This window comes from Macrotis lagotis, chromosome 6 (genome assembly GCF_037893015.1).
Source record: "Macrotis lagotis isolate mMagLag1 chromosome 6, bilby.v1.9.chrom.fasta, whole genome shotgun sequence".
In the NCBI taxonomy this organism is placed as follows: domain Eukaryota; kingdom Metazoa; phylum Chordata; class Mammalia; order Peramelemorphia; family Peramelidae; genus Macrotis; species Macrotis lagotis.
The window spans coordinates 61,424-83,860 of record NC_133663.1 but is presented as its reverse complement, the minus strand read 5'-3'; the positions used below and the strand labels follow the sequence as shown (position 1 = coordinate 83,860).

At 37.6% G+C, this 22,437-nt stretch overlaps 1 long non-coding RNA gene across 36 annotated transcripts in view; it reads left to right on the top strand.

Annotated features, from left to right (window-relative positions):
• LOC141490503 (uncharacterized) overlaps nucleotides 1–22,437 on the top strand; it is a 140,716-nt gene that overhangs the window by 97,943 nt on the left and 20,336 nt on the right. For 30 of the 36 annotated variants that reach the window (XR_012469226.1, XR_012469225.1, XR_012469224.1 and 27 more), the window contains 3 exons: nucleotides 4,871–4,976; nucleotides 5,717–5,923; nucleotides 8,071–8,147. This is a non-coding gene — a long non-coding RNA (uncharacterized LOC141490503). Of the gene's footprint in view, nucleotides 1–1,650; nucleotides 1,787–3,787; nucleotides 4,044–4,870; nucleotides 4,977–5,716; nucleotides 5,924–8,070; nucleotides 8,148–19,819; nucleotides 20,101–20,808; nucleotides 22,378–22,437 lie in introns of those variants that run through there. The other 6 variants (XR_012469223.1, XR_012469229.1, XR_012469234.1 and 3 more) reach the window with 6 other exon arrangements.

Genomic DNA, 22,437 nt, shown 5'->3' with positions numbered 1-22,437 from the left:
TGGAATTTGTAGGACTTTTCCATTTCTTTACAATTTCTTTGGAATATGTCCTAGAATTGGAACTTCCACGTCAAAGGGTATGAACAGTTTTATTTTTCTTTCGGTACAGTTCCATTTTGCTCTTTTTTTTTTTATTATTTTTCATTATTTCTTTATTTGTTTGCTTGTTCATTTATTTATTTATTTATTTATGCAAGGCAAATGGGGTTAAGTGGCTTGCCCAAGGCCACACAGCTAGGTAATTATTAAGTGTCTGAGACCAGATTTGAACCCAGGTACTCCTGACTTCAGGGCTGGTGTTTTATCCACTTTGCCACCTAGCTGCCCCTCTATATTGCTTTTCAGAAAGTTTAGATCCATTCACAGCTCCACCAGTGAGTCAATGTCCCAATCCTGTCACACCCTCTCCAACATTATTCATCTTCCCTTTTTCTTATCTAGGGTACTCTAATAGGTGTGAGATGATACCTCATTGTTGTTTTAATTTGCATTTCTCTAATCAATAGTAATTTGCAGCATGTTTTCATTTGATCATATATAGTTTTAAATTCTTCATCTGAAAACACTGTTTCTATTTTTTGCTCATTTATCAATTGGGGAATGACTTATGATCTTATCAATTTGATGCAATTCTCTCTATTTTAGAAATGAGAGCTTCTGGTTGTGAAGATTGTTTCCAAGTTTTCTGCTCTTCTTCTAATTTTGGCAGCATTGACTTTCTTAGTGCAAAACTTTTTAATTTAATATAGTCAAAAATAATTCATTTTGCAGGTGATAATGTGCTCTAATTCTTGTTTGGTCATTAATTTATCTCTTTCCAATAGATCAGATAAAGTATATTTTTGTCTATTATTTTTTCTAGGGTTCACTCTTTATGTCTAAATTCTGCACCCATATTGACCTTATTTTAGTATAGGATATGAGATGTGGATCTCTGCCCTGTTTTTGTCATACTGTTTTCCAATTTTCTTAACAATTTTTGTCAAATAGTGAGTTCTTGTCCTGGAGGCTGATGTCTTTGGGTTTGTCAAATAGTAGGTTGCTGTAGTCATTTACTGCAGTTTCTTTTGAACTTATCCTAATCCACTGTTTCATTCCTCTATTTCCTAACCAGTACCAGGCAGTTTTGATGACTATTGCTTTATAGTGTAGTTTTCAGATGTGCTAGAGCTAGGCCACCTTCCTTTACATTTTTTTTCCATCAGTTCTCTTGGCATTTTTGCCCTTTTGTTGCTCCAGATGAATTTTGTTGCTACTTTTTTCTAGCTCTGTAAAGTAGTTATTTGGTAGTTTTATTGGTATGTATGGCACCGAATAAGTAATTTAATTTGGTCAGAATTGTAATTTCCAAAGTATGTTAATCATTTTTTCCAATTACATGAAAAGAAAAGCTTTAATATTCATTTATGTAAGATTTTTGAGTGGTACATTTTTCTTGCTCCCTTTTCTACCCCCTCCCCTTAAAGCAAGTTATAAAATTTATATATCTTTAACTATGTTAAAGTTATTTCCATATAAGTTGCTGTGAAAGAATCAGAACAAAAGGTAAATTACACAAGAAGAAATATAATATAAAACATCAGGCCTGCATCAGAGTCCTTTACTCTTAATCATTCATACTTTGTTTTTGCTATGGTCTTCATCCTCAAGGATTCACTGAGATGAAGCCTGAACCTTTCCACCCAAGATGCTGGGGGGTACATATAAATTCCTGAATGGACACCTTTGGTGATCAGGAGAGAGATGAGAGTTGTCCTGGGGATGCCATTTTAGAGTGAAAAGCAAGGTATGATAGTTATTTTTTTTGGATAAAAATGAACATGTGGGAAGATTTGAAACAGGGTTATTGAAAGAAAAAGATTTGAAGACAGTAGAAGGGCCAAATCAAAAGCAATTGTAGAATTACAGAGGAGAGATGACCACTACTAGGTCAGGGTCTAATAGAGGTGTTATAAAAAGGAAAAGAACCTATTTTTACAAAAAATATTTGTAGCAGTTCTTGTAGTGGTGGCTAATATATGGATTTTAGAGCCATGCCCATCCATTGGGGGAATGACTGAACAAATAGCAGAATGTGAATTTAATAGGATATTATGGTATTAGAAATGACAAGCAGAAGATGATTTCAGGAAAACCTGGAGAGATTTAAAATGATAGAAATCTGAGTGAGCAGACTTAGGATAACATGGTAAATAGTAAGAGCAATATTGTACAATGATGAACTGGGAGGGACTTACATAGTTTCTACAAGACTAAATCCTATCTGCTGGTTTGGGTTTCCTATTTCCAACTCTTTCTGAAGTTGAATTTACATAGCTCATTAGTCTACAGAGTTCCTTCAGCATGTTCTTACCTTTTTATTCCTTCATAGCACTGATGTTTGCCCCACAAGTGACTACTATCTGATAATTTCCATTCAGTTCTTCCAAAATATCTAATGGATTTGCTCCTTTTTCATTTGGTAGCACAGGGTATGCTCACATTCTAAGTTAGACCAAGCCTTTGGAATCAAACTATTTGGGTCTGGATCTTGTGCATTCTATGAGGATTAGGTGGACTTGTAATATACATTCTCTATATCCCATGACCTACTGATGTCCAATTTTCCAATTATGAGAAATGATGGAAGGGAAGCAGTGAGTTCCTGAGTAGAGTGGGATATAAGACCCAGGCATCCTAAGAGAAAGCATTGAAACATGTGGTGAGGAGCTTAAGGGAGAGAAGGGACCAGGTCTCTAGTTTGAAGAGTCCTTGGTTTGGTGTTAGGGAGAATTTGAAAGAGATACTTGAGAGAGAGAGAGAATACCTCTGGATGAGGAAGAAACCTAAGAAGCCATGGTTTTCAGGGCTAGTTCATATGAGGAACCCATCCATGATGGATGGTATTCATTTTGATGAAGATGTCCATGCTTTAGAGGCCTTCAAGCTGAGTATGAGCAATAAGATAGGAGAAGCCCCCATTCTATGATGGGGGCCTGCTTTAGGACCATAATTGCTGTAGTAAACTGCTGTGGATCCTAGGGACCCAATGGCTAGTCTTCTAAGTTTAGACTCAGAACTCCTGGATACAGACTTAGAAACTGAGCGACTCTCAGTGACTTGAATGCTGCTTGCCTCAATGTAGTAAAATGAATCATAAAAGCAATGTTTTCACAGATTTTATGAGATACTAATGTTAATGGACCAGAGTCTGTCATATAGGAGCTTTTAGAAATGCTTTTTCCCTTCCATATTCCTTTGACTCTTGTTTAGGCCCCTTGTCTGTAACTGAGTTGAATTTTTAGAAGAATATTTACAGAGGTAAATATTGAACAGGTAAAGAGTCACTGGAGTAAAATTGAAAAGAAATCAAGGAGCTCCATGAGGATATACCATTTAATGATTAGGTAAAAGCACCTTTGACATTGAGTCTTGAGTGAAGGACAGTGACAGTTATTTGGTTAGATAGGTTGTCATTTGGAGGAAGGTTTGGCAGAGTTTGAAGCTAAAAGACAAAAGAGGAACAATAAAAATAGGCCACCTGCAATGAGTGAAGGTTTATGAAATTAAAAAACCCACTAAGATATTATTGCTTTCTTTTAGGAGGATGGGCTGCCTCAGGATGAATAGTTGATTCTTCCTCACAAGAAAACTTTTATGGAAAGATAATCACTTGTCTGTCTTATGTCACTGGGTTGTCAGTTATTGGTTGGGCTAAAGGAACACTGAGGGCTCTTTCAATTCTAACTGTTGATGACATCTTGGTTTCCTAGGTCACCAACTTTCTCAAACAAGAAGATGGGCCTGTTTAGGTCTCACTCTAATCTGAAGGGGAGATATGGTCTCGTGATTAAACCCAGTATAACATTATCAGAGACTTATGAAGCTTCCAAGTCTTTACTCTCCCAATCACTTTACCTTAATCTTTGTGCCTTTTTTGCTTCAAAGGAACATAAAATGAAAAGATAGAAGTTGGGCTTTTGCCATTCATTAGGCTAGAATTCCCACCAGTCCACTATTATGGTTTATCAATATTGAACTAGGAGCAATGCTGAAGCCTACACGTGAGTTTTGGAAAAGCAGAAATGGGGAAAGTACTAAGTACTGTACTTTTCTCTGGGAGAAAAAAATAGTGATGGGTCAGCATTAGAAAAAAAGCAGACGGGGAGAAATAAGGAATGTAGTAGAATGAGCTGAGGGAACCAGAGTGGGTTTATTAGAGATGAATGGAGAGTCTCAAAATGAAACATGTAAAAGGGAACAATGGGGAGTTGAAGGGACAAAGAGTTCTGATGCCCTGAGAACTGCAGTACCAGGTGATCCCATCCAATGAATTGCTGCTAGGAGTATTTTCTTTTCAAAAACTAAATACTGGAGGAGACTAATGTTTATAATTCAAATGTATAAGAGTTTTCAAAGAATTCTCTGTCATATAATTATTTTTCCCACTCTCTAATCCAGGCACAAACTATGAATTACTGTTAAAATGGGCCACCTGCAAAGAGTAGAAGAAAATGAGGTTAAAAAAAGGAGACTCAAAAATTATTCCTTTCCTGGATTAGGATGATCTGCCTCAGGATACGTAGTTGAGTCCTTATCACTAGCAAACTTTACCCAAAGTGAAACAACTACTTGTTTGTATTGCAGGACTAGGTTTTTAGTTCTTGGTTGGACTAAAGGAGCATTTGGTCTCCTCAAATTTGTAATTCTATGATGCCTTGGTATCCTATGTCACCATAGTTGCTGTTGAGATCCTTTGCTGTCATCCGAAGGGGAGACATGCTCTCCTGTTGGAATCCTCTATAACATATTGGAGATTTTTATACCATTTTGAGTCTTTTTTCTTACAATCCCTTTAACATACTCATTGCTACTCTGCTTTGTTTCAAAGGCACATACAATGACAGAAGAAAGTTGAGCTTCTGCCCTTCACTGGGCTGAAACCTGATGACCTGAGAAGTGAAGGAGCAGCAGATCACATATCCAATGAATTGCTGGTAGGATGATTTTCTTTTCAAAGTTCAACACTGAAGGCGACCAAATTTTATATCTGAACAGTACAAGACTCTTAGGTTTACCCACTTCCAATTATTTTTCCCACCTTATCTACTCCAGCTAAAAACTATGAAGTTCTATAAACAAATTAATTCTATTTAGGTTCCATTTAAATGTACTAGGTTACATCAGCTCATTTTCTAGGCCCGAGTTTTAGGAATGGGCTTCATAATTTGTATACTTATTTTTTTTCTGCTTGTTTGTTCATAACTTTATTTTTCCAAGTATGTATGGACATAATTTTAAACATTTATTTTATAACATTTTTCTAATTACATGTGAAGTAAAATTTTAATAATCATTTTGTAAGATTTTTGAATCCACAATTTTCTATCTCCCTTCTCTTTTACTCTCCTTTACAGCAAAACATATAAATTGTATATGAATAATTAAAATTATTACTGAATAAGTTATGCTCTTAAGAGTCAGAATAAAAGAGAAGATAACATCATGATAGGAAAAATAATATAAAACATATAACAACTTTTAAATTGTGAAGGTAGCGTGCTTTGATTTGCATGGAGATTCCATCTTTCTCTGGATGTGGATGACATCACAAGTCTTTTAGAATTGACTTTGCTCACTGCATTCATTAGAAGAGCTTAGTTTAACTTAGTTGATATTTACAGAGTGTTGTTATTGCTGTGTACAATATTGTCCTGTTTCTGCTCACTTCCTTCAGCATCAGGCCCGCATCAGAGTCCTTTGATCTCAATCATTCATACCTTGCATTTGGCATGTTTTTCAACCTCAAGGATTTACTGAAATGAAGACTGAACCTTTTCTGCTAAGATGCTGGGGGTCCATATTGATCCCTGAATGGACACCCTTGGTGATCGGGGAGAGATGAGAGTTGTCCTCAGGATGCCATTTTAGAGGGAAAAGCAAGGTAACAGAGTGTTATTTTTCTTGGATAAAAAATGGACATGTGGGAATATTCGAACAGGGTTACTGAAAGAAAGAGATGTGAAGACAATAGAAGAGCCAAATCAAAAACAACTGCAGAATTACAGAGGAAAGATGACCACTACTAGGTCAGGATCCATATGAGGTATTAAAAAAGGAAAAGAATCGATTTGTGCAAAAATATTTCTAGCAGTTCTTGTGTTGGTGGCTAATGTTTGGTTCTTAAAGGCATGCCCATCAATTTGGGGAATGGTTGAATAAAAAAGTGACACTTGAATATAATAGAATATTTTGGTATTAGATATGACATGCAGAAGGTGATTTCAGGAAAACCTGGAGGCCTTTAAAGTGAAGGAAATTTGTATGAGCAAAACCAGAGGAACATTGCCATCATTAAGAACAATAACATATGATAATTATCTGGAAGTGACTTACCTGCTTTTTGCCCGACTTACCAGTCTTTTAATCTGCTGCTTAGGATTTCCCATTTCCAAATCTTCATGAGGTTGAATTTACATGGCTTATTAGCCTACTAAGTTCCTTCAGCATAGTCTTATCTCAATCTTCTTTCATAGACAGCACTTATATTTACCCAGCAAGTTACTATTTTCTCCTCCTTCCCTTTCAATTCGGCCATAAAGTCTATTGGAATTGCTCCTTTATTATTCAGTAGCACAGGGCATGTTCACATTCCAGTTAAGAACATGACTAGGGAACAGAATGGTTTGGTTCTGAATCTTTTGTGTTCTAAGGGATCCAGATGGACTTATCCTATTATCCAGTGGTGTCAAGTTTTCCAATTATGAGAAATGGCGGAAGGGAAGCAGCGGGATTCTGAGTATAGGAGGATTTAAGACTAAGACTTCCTAAGAGAGAACATTGAACTAGGAGGTGAGGGGTTTAAGGGAGAGAAGGAACCAGGCCTGTACTTTGATGAAATCTTGGTTTGTTGTTACCTTTGGTAGGGAGAGGTTCAAAGAGATAGATACTTGAGAGAGAATACCTCTGGATGAGGAAGAAACCTCATAAGCCATGGTTTCAGGGCTAATTCATAAGAGGATACTATTCATGACAATCCTTCTGAGGAAGATCTAGATGCTTTAAAGGGTTTCAAACTCAGGATGAGTTAACAAGATATGACAGGCCCCAAATTTGATGATATTCATAGAGCTTGGTTTAGGAGCATAATTTCTGGAATAAGCTATTTTGGATGCTCAGGTCCCAGTGGCTAGAACTTTGGGTTTAGACAAAGAACTCCTGAATACAGATTTAGATACCAAGTGACCCTGAGCAACTGACTAAAATGCAACTGGCCTCCAATTTTTCCATTGTAAAATGCAACATTAAAACCCTACTTTCACATATTTTATGACACGCAAAATTTAAAATACCAGAGTCTACCACATAGCAACTTAGTGAAATGATTATTCTCTTCCATGTTCCTTTACCCCTTGATATTCAAACCCCTTCCATGTTATTGGGTTGAAATTTTAGATGAATATTTAGAGAGAATGTAGGAAAGGTAAAGACTAGTAGGTGGAGGAAAATTGAAAAGAAAGTGAGGAGTTCCCTGAGGATGTACTATTTAATGGGTAGGTGAAAGAGCCTTTGACATGGAGTCTTGAATGAAGAACCAGGAGAAGAGATGACAGTTATTTTTATGTGGTTAGATAAGCGGTCATTTGGAGCAGGGTTTGGCACATTTTAAACCAATAGACAAAAGATGAACAATAAAAATAGGCAACCTACAATGAGTAAAAGGTTATGAAATAAAAAAAAATACTCAAAAATTATTACTTTCCTTTAGGAGGATGGTGTGCCTCAGGATGAATTGTTGATTCCTCTTCACTAAACTAAGGTGGAAAAAACTACTTGTTTGTATTATAGGACTCGGTTTTTAGTCGTTGGTTGGACTAAAGGAACATTAGGTGTCCTCAATTTTTTTATTTCATGATGCTTTGGTAGCCTGTGTCACCATAGGTGCTGTTGAGGTCCTTTCATGTCATCTGATGGGGACACATGCTCTCCTGTTGCAACCCTATATCACATAGGGAAGATTTTATACAATTTTGAGTCTTTTTTCTTCCATTCCCTTTAATTTAGTCATTCCTACTCTTCTTTGACTCAAAGGTATATACAGTGAAAGAAGGAAGTTGAGCTTCTGCCCTTCAGAAGGACCCGCAGATCACATATCCAATGAATTGCTGGTAGGATGATTTTATTTTCAAAGTTAAACATTGGAAGAGACTAAGTTTTATATCTGAACAGTAAAAGACTCTTCAGTCCAATTACATGCAAAGGAACATTTTAATAATCATTTTGTAAGATTTTTGAGTCCACTGTTTTCTTCCTCCCTCCTCTCTTACTCTCCTTTACAGCAAAAATATTTTACATGTAAATAATTAATTTAAACTTATTCCCCAAAAAAGTTATATTATGAAAGAAGAATCAGAACAAAAGGGAAGATAACACCATGACAAAAATAATATAAAGCATACAACAAGTTTTTAAATTTAAATTTATTTTTATTAAAGATATTATTTGAGTTTTACATTTTTCCCCCAATCTTGCTTCCCTCCCCCCTCCCCCCCCCACTGCACTCTGTCAGTCTTTACTTTGTTTCCATGTTGTACCTTGATCCAAATTGGGTGTGATGAGAGAGAAATCATATCCTTAAAGAGAAGTCTAAGAGGTAACAAGATCAGACAATAAACTATCTGTTTTTTTTTTCTAAATTAAAGGGAATAGTCCTTGCACTTTGTTCAAACTCCACAGCTCCTTATCTGGATACAGATGGCACTCTCCTTTGCAGACAGCCCAAAATTGTTCCCGATTGTTGCACTGATGGAATGAGCAAGTCTTTCAAGCTTGAACATCACTCCCATGTTGCTGTTAGGGTGTACAGTGTTTTTCTGGTTCTGCTCATCTCACTCAGCATCAGTTCATTCAAATCCCTCCAGGTTTCCCTGAAATCCTGTCCCTTCTGGTTTCTAATAGAACAATAGTGTTCCATGACATACATATACCACAGTTTGCTAAGCCATTCCCCAATTGAAGGACATTTACTGGATTTCCAATTCTTTGACACCACAAACAGGGCTGCTATAAATATTTTTGTACAAGTAATGTTTTTACCCTTTTTCCTCATCTCTTCAGGGTATAGATCCAGTAGTGGTATTGCTGGGTCAAAGGGTATGTACATTTTTGTTGCCCTTGGGGCATAGTTCCAAATAGCTCTCTAGAAGGGTTGGATGAGTTCACAGCTCCACCAATAGTGTAATAGTGTCCCAGATTTCCCACATCCCTTCCAACAATGATAATTATCCTTCCTGGTCATACTGGCCAATCTGAGAGGCATGAGGTGGTACCTCAGGGAAGCTTTAATTTGCATTTCTCTAATAATTAATGATTTAGAGCATTTTTTCATATGGCTATGGATTACTTTGATCTCCTAATCTGTAAATTGCCTTTGCATATCCTTTGACCATTTGTCAATTGGGGAATGGCTTTTTGTTTTAAAAATATGACTCAGTTCTCTGTATATTTTAGAAATGAGTCCTTTGTCAGAATCATTAGTTGTAAAGATTGTTTCCCAATTTACTACATTTCTTTTGATCTTGGTTACATTGGTTTTATAATTTAATGTAATCAAAATCATCTAATTGGTTTTTGGTGATGTTCTCCAACTCTTCCTTAATCATAAACTGTTCCCCTTTCCATAGATCTGACAGGTAGACTAGTCCTTGATCTTCTAATTTGCTTATAGTATTGTTTTTTATCTCTATGTCCTGTAACCATTTGGATCTTATCTTGGTAAAGGGTGTGAGGTGTTGGTCTAATCTAAGTTTCTTCCATACTAACTTCCAATTTTCCCAGCAATTTTTATCAAAGGAGGGAGTTTTTATCCCAATGGCCAGACTCTTTGGGTTTATCAAACAGCAGCTTACTATAATCATCTCCTGCTTTTATGCCGAGTCTATTCCACTGGTCTACCACTCTATTTCTTAGCCAGTACCAAACAGTTTTGATGACTGATGCTTTATAATATAATTTTAGATTGGGTAGGGCTAAGCCACCTTCTTTTGCACTTTTTTTCATTAAGCTCCTGGCAATTCTTGACTTTTTATTTCTCCATATGAATTTACTTACAATTTTTTCTAACTCATTAAAGTAATTTTTTGGAATTTTGATTGGTAGGGCACTAAACAGATAGTTTAGTTTTGGTAGAATTGTCATTTTTATTATATTAGCTCTACGTATCCATGAGCAGTTGATATTTGCCCAGTTATTTAAATCTAATTTAATTTGTGTGAGAAGTGTTTTATAATTGTTTTCAAAAAGATTCTGAGTCTGTCTTGGCAAATAGACTCCTAAATATTTTATATTGTCTGAGGTTACTTTGAATGGGCTTTCTCTTTCTAGGTCTTCCTGCTGTTTCTTGCTAGACATATGTAGAAAAGTTGAGGATTTATGAGGGTTTATTTTATAACCTGCAACTTTGCTAAAATTGCTAATTGTTTCCAGTAGTTTTTTAGATGATTTCTTGGGATTCTCTAGGTAGACCATCATGTCATCTGCAAAGAGTGAGAGTTTTGTCTCTTCCTTCCCAATTCTAATTCCTTTAATTTCTTTTTCTTCTCTAATTGCTGATGCTAACATTTCTAATACAGTATTGAATAGTAGTGGTGATAATGGGCATGCTTGTTTCACCCCTGATCTTATTGGAAATGCCTCTAGCCTCTCCCCATTGAATATAATGTTTGTTGATGGTTTCAGATAGATACTGCAAATTATTTTAAGGAACAGTCCATTTATTCCTACACTCTCTAGTGTTTTTAATAGGAATGGATGCTGTATTTTGTCAAAAGCTTTTTCAGCATCTATTGATATGATCATATGATTTCTGATATGTTTGTTGTTGATATAATTGAGTATACTAATAGTTTTCCTAATATTGAACCAACCCTGCATTCCTGGGATAAATCCTACTTGATCATAATGTGTTATCCTAGTGATGACTTGTTGTAATCATTTTGCTAAGATTTTATTTAGGATTTTTGCATCTATATTCATCAGGGAGATAGGTCTATAATTTTCTTTCTCTGTTTTAACTCTTCCTGGTTTAGGTAACAGTACCATATTGGTTTCGTAGAAAGAGTTAGGCAGAGTTCCATCTTTCCCTATTTTTCCAAAGAGTTTATATAGGATTGGAACCAATTGTTCCTTAAATGTTTGGTAGAATTCACTTGTGAATCCATCAGGCCCTGGAGATTTTTTTTTTAAGGAGTTCAGTAATGGCTTGTTGAATTTCTTTTTCTGAGATAGGGTTGTTTAGGTATTTAATCTCTTTTTCATTTAACCTGGGCAACTTATATTTTTGTAAATATTCATCCATTTCACTTAGATTATGAAATTTATTGGCATAGAGTTGGGCAAAATAATTTCAAATTATTACTTTAATTTCCTCCTCATCGGTAGTGAGTTCACCTTTTTCATTTATGATACTAGAAATTTGGTTTACTTCTTTCTTTTTTAAATTAAATTGACCAGAGGTTTATCAATTTTATTGATTTTTTTCATAATACCAACTTTTGGCTTTATTTATTAATTCAATAGTTTTTTTTGCTTTCAATTTTATTAATTTCTCCTTTAATTTTTAGAATTTATAATTTGGTACTTAATTGGGGATTTTTGATTTGTTCTTTCTCTAATTTTTTTAGTTGCATGTGTAGTTCATTGATTTCCTCTTTCTCCAATTTATTCATATAAGCATTTAGAGCTATAATATATCCCCTGAGAGTTGCTTTGAATGAATCCCATAGGTTTTGGTATGTTGTTTCATTATTATCATTATCTAGGATAAAATGGCAAATTCTGTCTATGATTTGTTATTTGGTCCACTCATTTTTTAAAATGAGGTTATTCAGTTTTATGATTCGATTTATCTAGATCTGATAGCGGGAGGTTGAGGTCTCCCACTAGTAGAGTTTTGCTGTCTATGTCTTCCTGTAATTCTTTCAGCTTCTCCTCTAAGAATTTGGGTGCTGTCCCACTGGGTGCATATATATTCAATATTGAAATGCCTTTATTGTCTATGGTACCTTTTAGGAGGATAAAGTTTCCTTCCTTAACTCTTTTAATGCTATCTATTTTTGCTGTTGCTTTGTCTGAGATAAGGATTGCTACCCCTGCTTTTTTTACTTCAGCTGAAGCAAAATATATTTTGCTCCAACCTTTTACCTTTACTCTATATGTATCTCTCTGCTTCAAATGAGTTTCTTGTAAGCAGCATATTGTAGGACTCTGGTTTTTAATCCACTCTGCTATTTGCTTACGTTTTAAGGGAGAGTTCATCCCATTCACATTCAAGGTTATGATTACTAATTCTTCATTGCCCTCCATGCTATCTTCCGTCTGTTTGTATTTTTCCCCCTTCCCGCCCTTTCATCCATATTCCCCAGTCTTTTGTTTCTGAAAACCACCCCCTTCAGTGTGTTTGCCCTCCTATATCACACCCTCCCCTTTCTTTCCCCTTTCCCTTTTTCCCTTTTCCCTTCCCTTCCTTTTGTTATTTCCCCTTATTTCCCCCACTCCCCTTCCCTTTCTCTGTCCACCCTCCTCCTTTCCCCTTTTAATACTTGTAAGGTTAGATGTTTTATAAGTTAACTGAGTATGTGTAGGTTGACTTTAAGCCAAGTCTGATGAGAAGAAGATTCAGGTGTTTCTCCTCTGCTCCCTTCTTCCCCACTATTACCATAGGTTTTTTGTACCTCTTAGTGTAATGAGATTTACCCTATTCAATCCCCTTCCTCCTCCCATCTCTTTCCTGTCCCCCTTTTTAGGGCAGTAGTGTTTTTTTTTAGATCATTCTATCTAAGTCATAGAAAATTCTAAGTGTCTGTCCCTTTTAGTTCTCTATATTCTATCAAATAGAGTCAAAATTCCTGAGAGTTATTAGAATCTTTCTTCCAAGTGGGGTTAAAGCCAGTTGCCTCCCATTAGATAGTAGTCTCATGGATAGGTCATGAATGTCCATCATTTCTGGCTAGGTGTATTCTCTCTGTTAGAGTTACATTTCTCATGGTTTATGAGAATCTTTTTTTTTACTTCCATGCTGGGATATAGCGAGTTTCAACTTACTGGATTGCATTTTTTTTCTTTTACTGCCCCCCCCCTTTTACCTTTTCATGTGTCTCTTGAACCTCCTGTTTGATGCCCAAATTTTCTGTTTAGCTCTGGTCTTTTCATCAGAAATTTTTGGAATTCTTCCATTCTGTTAAATGTCCATCTTTTTCCCTGGAAGAGAAGGCTCAGCTTTGCAGGAAAGTAGATTCTTGCCTGCATTCCAAGCTCCCATGCTCTTTGAAATATCTCGTTCCAGGCCCTTCGATCCCTTAAAGTTGATGCAGCCAGATCCTGCGTGATCCTTACTGTGGCTCCTTGATATTTAAATTGTTTCTTTCTGGCTGCTTGCAGGATTTTCTCTTTTATCTGATAGTTCTGCAGTTTGGCCACAACATTCATTTTAGGATCTTTTTCTGGTGGGGATCGATGTACTCTTTCAATAACTACTTTGCCCTCCAATTCCATGATATCAGGGCAGTTTTTCATCACTAAATCCTGTAATATTAAGTCCAGGCTTTTTTTCTGTTCAGTGTTTTCAGGAAGTCCTATAATTTTTCAGGTTGCCCCTCCTGGATCTATTCTTGAGGTCAGTGGTTTTGTTGATGAGGTATTTTACATTTGCTTCTATTTTTTCTATTTTTTTGATTTTGTTTAACTGACTCTTGCTGTCTCATGGAGTCATTAGTTTCTGTAGACTCCATTCTTTTTTTGGTGGAGGAGTTACAGAGGTAAATATTGAAAAGGTAAAGAGTCACTGGAGCAAAATTGAAAAGAAATCAAGGAGGTCCATATTATGAAAGAAGAATGTGAACAAAAGGGATGATAACACCATGACAAAAAATAATATAAAGCATACAAGTTTTAAAATGTGAAGGTAGCATGCTTTGTTCTGCATGGAGATTCCACCTTTCTCTTGATGTGGATGGCATCACAAGTCTTTTAGAACTGATTTTGATACCTCCATTCCTGAAAAGAGCTAAGTCTATATTAGTTGATCATCACACAGTATTGGTATTGCCTTGTCCAGTATTGTCCTGGTTCTGCTCACTTCCCTCAGCATCAGGTCTGCCCCGGAGTCCTTTGCTGTCAATCATTCACACTTTGTATTTCACATGTTATTTCAATCTCAAGGATCAATTGAGATGGAGACTGAACATTTCCACCCAAGATGCTGGGAGTACATATTAGTCCCTGCATAGACACCCTTGATGATCAGGAGAGAGGAGAGTTGTCCTTAGGATGCTATTTTAGATGGACTAGCAAGGTATGGCAGTGTTTTATTTTTTGTGGATAAAATGGAGACGTGGGAAGATCTGAAACAGGGTTATTGAACGAAAAAGATGTGGACAGTAGAAGGGCTGAAACAAAAACAATTGCACAGCTACAGAGGAACAATGAACGCTATTAGGTCAGGATCCAATAGAAGTGTTAAACAAAGGAAAAGAACCTGTTTGTACAAAGCTATTTCTAGCAGTTTTTAAGTAGTGGGTAATATTTTGTTTTTAAACACCTGCCCATCAGTTGGGGGAATGGATGAATAAGAAGGGGTATGTGAATGTAACAGAATATTATGATATTAGAAAAGGCACACCAGAAAATGATTTCAGAAAAACCTGGAGAGATTTAAAATGGTGGAAATTTGAGTGAGCAGAACCAGGGGAAATTATAATCAGCAAGAGCAATATTGTGTGATGATTTACTGGAAGTGGCTTACCTAGTTTTTGCCAGGCTTACCAGTTTCTATCTGCTGCTTTGGATTTCCCATTTCCAAATCTTTGTGAGGTCAAATTTACATAGCTTTGTAGCCTACTGAATTCCTTAAGCATAGTCTGACCTTATTCTCCCTTCATTGGACACATGTTTACCCCACCAGTTACTATTATCTCAAGTTTCCAATTCAGCTCTGTCACAAAGTCTATTGAACTTGCTTCTTTATTATTCAGTAGTGCAGGGTATGTTGATATTCCAAGTGAGACCACAGCTTAGGAACCTAAAAGATGGACTTATAGCATACTTTCTCTATATATCCCAGGATCCAGTGATGTCAGGTTTTCCAATTATGAAAAATGAGGTAAGGGAAGCAAAGAGATCCTCGGTGTAGTGGGATTTAAGGCTGTGAAGAATGAAGGGTGTAGTTGGTCTTTGCAGGGTGTGGAAGGGGGCCCCTTTGAAATCAATTACAAAGGGGGAATGGCCCCAGCCAGTTCCAAAACTGGGAGAGTTCTAATCCTATGTCAAAGATGAGAAGAAACTAGTGGTTAACTAGCCAAGAGGAACCTAGAGTCTGGATCTTGTCCTTTGAACATGCTCAAGGTGATCAATCTGTTCTTGCTCATTAGAGTGGGACCTTGTATAGGAACCATTGAATCAGTGAGAGTTGTGACCCTAGGCTATGTTGGGCAGGAAGGGGTAGGAACAAAGTCTTTCAAGATCCATAACAGAGCTTTTATTTTGGGATTTCCCCCAACCCTCTTCCACCATGAGAGAGAGGTGTACCATTTTGTTAAGAAATCTTAATAAAGACATTTTAATCATTCTGGACTAAGTATTCTCTGTAATTTATAAAAAAGGTCAAGACTTCCTGAGAGAGAGCACTGACCTATGAGACGAGGGGCTTAAGGGAGAGAAGGAACCAGGCTTCTAGTTTGAGGAGATCTTGGTTTCTTGTTAACTTTGTTAGGGAGAGGTTGAAAGAGAAAGATATTTGAGGGAGATTAACTCTAAATGAGGAGGAAACCTAAGAAGCCATGGTTTTCAGGGCTAGATCATATGAGAAGCTTATCCTTGATGGATGGCAATCATTCTAATGAAGATGTCCATGCTTCAGGGGAGTTTAAGCTCAGTATGCTTCAAGAAAATAGGATGGCTCCTAAAGTTAATGGTATTGATGTGAATTAGTTTTAGGAGGATAATTAGCATTAGGTTTAGTGTTATTGTAGTAATCTGTTGTGGATGCTCAGGACCCAGTGGCTGGTCCTCTGGGTTTAGACTGAGACCTCCGGAGTACAAATACAGATACTGAGTGACTCTGAGCAAATGACTTGAATGTTACTTGCTTCAGTTTTTTCCACTGTGAATTGAGTCATCAAAGCACCACTTTCACAGATTTTATGAGACTAATTTTTCTTATGTGTTTGCAAGGCAAATGGGGTTAAGTGGCCTGCCCAAGGCCATACAGCTAGTTAATTATTAAATGTCTGAGGCCTGATTCGAACTCAGGTACTCCTGACTCCAAGGCCCGTGTTCTATCCACTGCGCCACCTAGCCGCCCCTCTGAGATGTCTGCCTCATAGGAGCTTACAAAAATGGTTATTTCTGTCCATCTACCTTTACCCCTTTTCTTTAGGCTCCTTGATTGTTGCTGGATTGAGTTTTTAGAAAAATATTTAGAGAAAATGTTGAAAATGTAAAGACTCACTGAAGGAGGAAAATTGAAAAGAAATCAAGGACACCATGAGGATGTAGTATTTAATGGTTAAGTGTAAGAACCTTTGACATTGAGCCTGAAAGGAGGCAGGAGAATATGTGACAGTAATTTTTATGTGGTTAGTTAGGTTGTCATTTGGAAGAGCGTTTGGAGGGCGCGGAGCCAAGGTGGTGACAAGAGAGGATCCTCTTTTAGGTGCTCTCTCTTAAAACTTATAAGCTAAGGACTCTAACTAAATTTTTGATAGACAGTACCCACAGAGGGTTACAGTAAGGGAGTTCCCCAGCCCAAGTTAACCTGGTAAAGAGTGGAAAGGCTCTGCTCCCCAGGATTATAGGGGTGGCCCACCAGAGAGAGGGAAGCTCAGTCTCCTGGAGGCAGTCCCAGGGCACTGGGAACTTTAGCTCACTACAGTGAGGGCAGTTTCCTGACCTATACCCTGGGGAGCACCAGCCACAACTTGGGGGATCAGCAGGGGGATCTCTGCCAGAGCGAGCATGTGAAGCCCAGCCCTCAGGGAACACAGCAAGCAGTGTTGCCAGGGCAGTCCAGATCCAGGAACCAGAAGCAGGTGGAGCTGGTAAGCAGGAGCCCCCAGGACATGAATGCTGAGCCTATGGAGGGGAGTAGAGAGAGACACTCTCCAGCTCTGTCCTCTGTCCCTGGAACAGGACTCCGGGGTTCTGACCACATTCAGATCCTGATCGCAGTCTAGCCCCCCCAATAGAACAGGAGGGCTCCCCCCCACCTCAGCCCCCTGGCAGAGGGGTGCGCTTATGGTCATTCACAGACCAGGAGGGAAGTCAGAGCCTCACACACAGGGATCCTTGTGGGGGGTGTGTCCCTATAATACTCAAAAGCTCAGGAAGCACCTCAAAACCAGGCTCAGGCTGGGAAAATGAGTAAGTAGAGAAAAAAGAGGAACACCATTGAGAAATACTTTGTGATGCCAAGAAGGATCAAAACACTCAGTCTGAAGATGAGGAAGCACAAGCTCCTGCATCTAAAGACTCCAAGAAAAACAGAAATTGGACTCAGGCTATGACAGAGGTCAAAAAAAAAAAGACTTTGAAAATCAAGTTAGGGAGATAGAAGAAAAATTGGGAAAAGAAATGAGAGAGATGCAGGAAAAACATGAAAAAGAAGTTAGCAGCTTAGTCAAGTAGATCCAAAAAATGCTGAAGAAAATAACGTGTTAAAAACTAGCTTAGGTCAAAAGGATAAAACAGTTGAAAGACTTACTGAGGAGAAGTATGCTTTAAAAAGCAGAATTGCCAAAGGGATCTCCCCAAAAATAAAGGTTTGACCCTTTCACAAATCCAGCGCAGTGCCACTTTCAGCAAACTCCAGGGTCTCCCTGTTCACCTCCAGGATCCAATGCCAAATTCTGTTTTGTCTTTAAAACTCTTTGTAACCTGAGTGCTTCCAAGGTTTCCTGTCTTTTTACACCTTACTCTGCCCTCTACTTACATCTGTATGGAGGGTCACTTGACTTGGGCCCATTCTCTCCAAATGACCCCATCTCTCTAGTCTGTGCTTTTCTCCTGCTGTCCACCATGTCTAAAACATTCTGCCTCCTCTTTCTGTTCCCTGCCTTCCCTGTTTTCCTTCCAAATCTAGCTCAGACCCATCTTCTTCAAGACACCTTTCCCGGTACCTCACCCACTCATCCACTGTTTGTGCCTTCCTCTGAGATGACCTTCCATCCACCTTGATTTTGGGATGGATAGCATTCTTTAGCATAAGTCCTTCAGAGTTCTCTTCAGTCACAATGTTGCTGAGCAAAGGCAAATCCCTCACAGCTGATCTTCCTGCAAAATTGCTGTTACCTTGCTTAAGTCACATTTCCTATTGCATCTGTTCATATGGGTTTTTTACCTACAGATTCCTGGTTATCATTTCCCATAACAGAACAGCATCTCATCTCAATCTTATACCACACTTTGTTCAGCCATTCCCCAATTGCTGGGGAACCCAGCCCTCCCCAAATCCTTAACCCTCAATCTCCAGCTCCTTCCCATCAGAAAATGGCTGCTATAAATATCCCTATACATATAGATTCTTTTTCCCCCATATTTCATCTCCTCTGGAATAAAGCTCTACAGTGGCACTGCTAGGCTGAAGAGTAGGGTATAGTTTGAGTATAGTTCCAAATTGCACAACAGAATGAATCACTTCACAATTCCTCCAACAATGCATCAGTGGTACAATTTGCCACTGTCCTTTCCCATATTTGTCATTTTCTCCTTCTGTCCTATTAGCCATTCCAATAAGAACATCATAGTACCTCAGAATAGTTCCAAATTGCATTTCTCCCATCAAAAGTGTTGTAGCACATTAAAAAATTATTTAGATTGTAATGATAATATCATCTGAAAATTGTTTATATCTCTTGATCATTGATCAACTGGGAAATGGCTCTAATGTTTTATAAATTTGACTCAGTTCTCAATGTCTGAAAAATGAGGTCTTTTCAGAAAAACTTGTTTCAATTTTTCCATAGTTATTGCTAGCTGTATTTCTTTCCATCCTGTTACCCCCTCCTCCATTTATTCTATTTTATCTGTCTTTTCACCATGTCCCTCCTCAAAAGTATCACACAGAGAGGGACATAGAGACGTGATGACTTGAGAAATCAAAGACCAGCTAATCACATATCTACTAAATTGCTGGTAGAATTTTCTTTTCAAATTCAACACTCAAGAAGACTAATTGTAGCCTAATAATATAAGATTGTTCAGTGTACTCTCTTTTTTTCATTTACTTTTTGCACCATTTCTTCTCCAGGAACAAGCTATGAATTGCTGTGGCCAAATATTTTTCTACCTACCTTAAGTTCAAATGTATTATGTAGCAATAGTTGCTTTGCTAGTTTTAGGGAAGGCCTGCATTTATTTATAATCTTATTGTTTTGTTTGTTCACTTCTTTATTTCTTAGTTTTTCCAGTCATATATAAAGATAATTTCTGAAGTGTATTATTTAATAATTTTTTCCAATTGCATGAAAAGACATCTTTTAATATCCATTTACATAAGATTTTTGCGTGGTACATTTTTCTCGCTCTCTTTTCTACCCCCTCCCCTTAAAGCAAGTTATAAAAGGTATAGTATGTTAAAGTTATTTCCACATAAGTTGTGAAAGAATCAGAACAAAAGGGAAAATAATACCATGGGAGGAAAAATAATATAAAACATACAAAAACTTTTAAAATGTGAAGGTCGTGTGCTTTGATTGGCATGGAGATTCCTTCTTCCTCTGGATGTGGATGATGTCACAAGTCTCTTAGAACTGACTTTGCTCACTGCATTCCTGAGAAGAGTTTAGTTTATCCTAGTTGATATTCACAGAGTGTTGCTGTTGTTGTGTACAATGTTGTCCTGTTTCTGCTCACTTCATTCAGCATCAGGCCTGCATCAGAGTCCTTTTCTCTTAATCATTCATACTTTGTATTTACTATGATTACCATCCTCAAGGATTCACTGAGGTGAAGTCTGAACCTTTCCACCTAAGATGCTGGGGGAACATATCAGTCCCTGAATGGATACCCTTGGTGATTGGGGAGAGATGAGAGTTGTCCTCAGGATGCCATTTTAGAGGGAAAAGCAAGGTGGTATAGAGTTATTTTTCTTGGAAAAAAATGGACGCGTGGGAAGATTTGAAACAGGGTAATTTAAAGAAAAAGATGTGAAATCAATAGAAGAGCCAAATCAGAAACAGTTGCAGAATTACACAGGAAAGATGACCACTACTAGGTCAGGATCCAATAGAGGTGTTAAAAAAAGAAAACACATTTGTACAAAAATATTTCCAGCAGTTCTTGTAGTGGTGGCTAATTTTTGTTTTTTAGAGCCATGCCCATCCATTGGGGAAATGACTGAACAAATAGAATATGAATGTAATAGAATATTATGGTATTAGAAATGACACGCAGAAGATGATTTCAGGAAAACCTGGAAAGATTTAAAATGATAGAAATTTGAATGAGCAGACTCAGGGTAACATGGTAAATAGTAACAGCAACTTTGTGCAAAGATGAACTGGGAGGGACTTACCTAGTTTCTACTAGACTAAGTCTTATCTGCTGGTTGGGGTTTCCTATTTACAACTCTTTGTGAAGTTGAATTTACATAGCTTATTAGTCTACTAATTCCTTCAGTATGGTCTTACCTTATTCTTCCTTTAGAGCATTTGTTTGCTCCACAAGTGACTATTATCTGATAGTTTCAGTTCAGTTCTTCCAAAATATGTAATGAATTTTCTCCTTTTTCATTCGGTAGCATAGGGAAGGTAGACCAAGCCTTTGGAATCAAACTATTTGGGTCTGAATGTTGTGTGCTCTAAGGGGACTAGATAGATTTGTAATATACATTCTCTATATCCCATGATCCAGTGATGTCAAGTTTTCCAGTTATGAGAAATGATGGAAGGGAAGCAATGAGTTCCTGAGTAGAGTGGGATATAAGGCCAAGGCAGGGATATAAGACCGAGACATCCTAAGAGAGAGCATTAAACCATGAGGTGAGGAGCTTAAGGGAGAGAAGGAACCAAGTGTCTAGTTTGAAGAGTCCTTAGTTTGGTGTTAACTTTGTTAGGGAGAGGTTGAAAGAGATAGATACTTGAAAGAGAATACCTCTGAATGAGGAAGAAACCTAAGAAGCCATGGTTTTCAGGGCTAGTTCAGATGAGGAACCCATCCATGATGGATGGTAATCATTCTGATGAAGATGTCCATGCTTTAGAGGCCTTCAAGCTGAGTATGAGCAATAAGATAGGACAAGCCCCCATTCTATGATGGGGGCTTGCTTTAGGAGTATAATTTCTGTAGTAAGCTGTTGAGGATGCTAGGGACCCTGTGGCTAGTACTCTGGCTTTAGACTCAGAACTCCTGAATACAGAATCAGATACTGAGTGACACTCAGTGACTTGAATGCTACTTGCCTCAATTTTCTCCACTGTAAAATGAGTCATAAAAGCAATGCTTTCACAGATTTTATGAGATGCTAATGTTAAATGATGAGAGACTTTCACATAGGAGCTTTTAGAAATGCCTTTTCCTTCCATCCTCCTTTGACCCTTGTTGTTTAGGCCCCTTGTCTGTTATTGAGTTGAATTTTTAGAAGAATATTCACAGAGGTAACTATTGAAAAGGTAAAGAGTCACTGGAGTAAAATTGAAAAGAAATCCAGGAGGTCCATGAAGATGTACCATTTAATGGTTGGGTGAAAGCCCCTTTGACATTGAGTCTCGAGTGAAGGAGCCAGGAGAAGAGGTGACAGTTATTTTTATGTGGTTAGATAGGTTGTCATTTTTAAGAGGGTTTGGCAGAGTTTGAAACTAATAGACAAAAGTGGAACAATAAAAATAGGCAACCTGCAAACCTGAAATAAAAACAAAAAACTAAAAAATTATTGCTTGCCTTTAGGAGGATGAGCTGCCTCAGGATGAATAGCTGATTCTTCCTCACAAGAAAACTTTTAAGGAAAGATAATCAATTGTCTGTATTATTGCATTTGGTTGTCAGTTATTGGTTGGGCTAAAGGAACACTGAGGGCTCTTTGAATTCTAACTGTTTGGGACATCTTGGTTTCCTAGGTCACCAACTTTCTCAAACAAGAAGATGAGCCTGTTCAGGTCTTTCACTCTAATCTGAAGGGGAGACATGCTCTCCTGCTTGAACCCACTATACCATTATCAGAGACTTTAGAAACTTCCAAGTCTTTGCTCTCCCAATCTCTTTACCTTAATCTCCGTGCCTTTTTGCTTCAAAGGAACATAGCATGAAAAGATGGAGGTTGGGCTTTTGCTATTCACTAGGCTAGATTTCCCAGCAGTCCACTATTATGGTTCATAAATATTGAACTGGGAGCTATGCTGAAGCCCACAAGTGAGTTTTGGAAAAGCAGAAATGGGGAAAGTACTGTACTTTCTCTGGGAGAAAAAAATG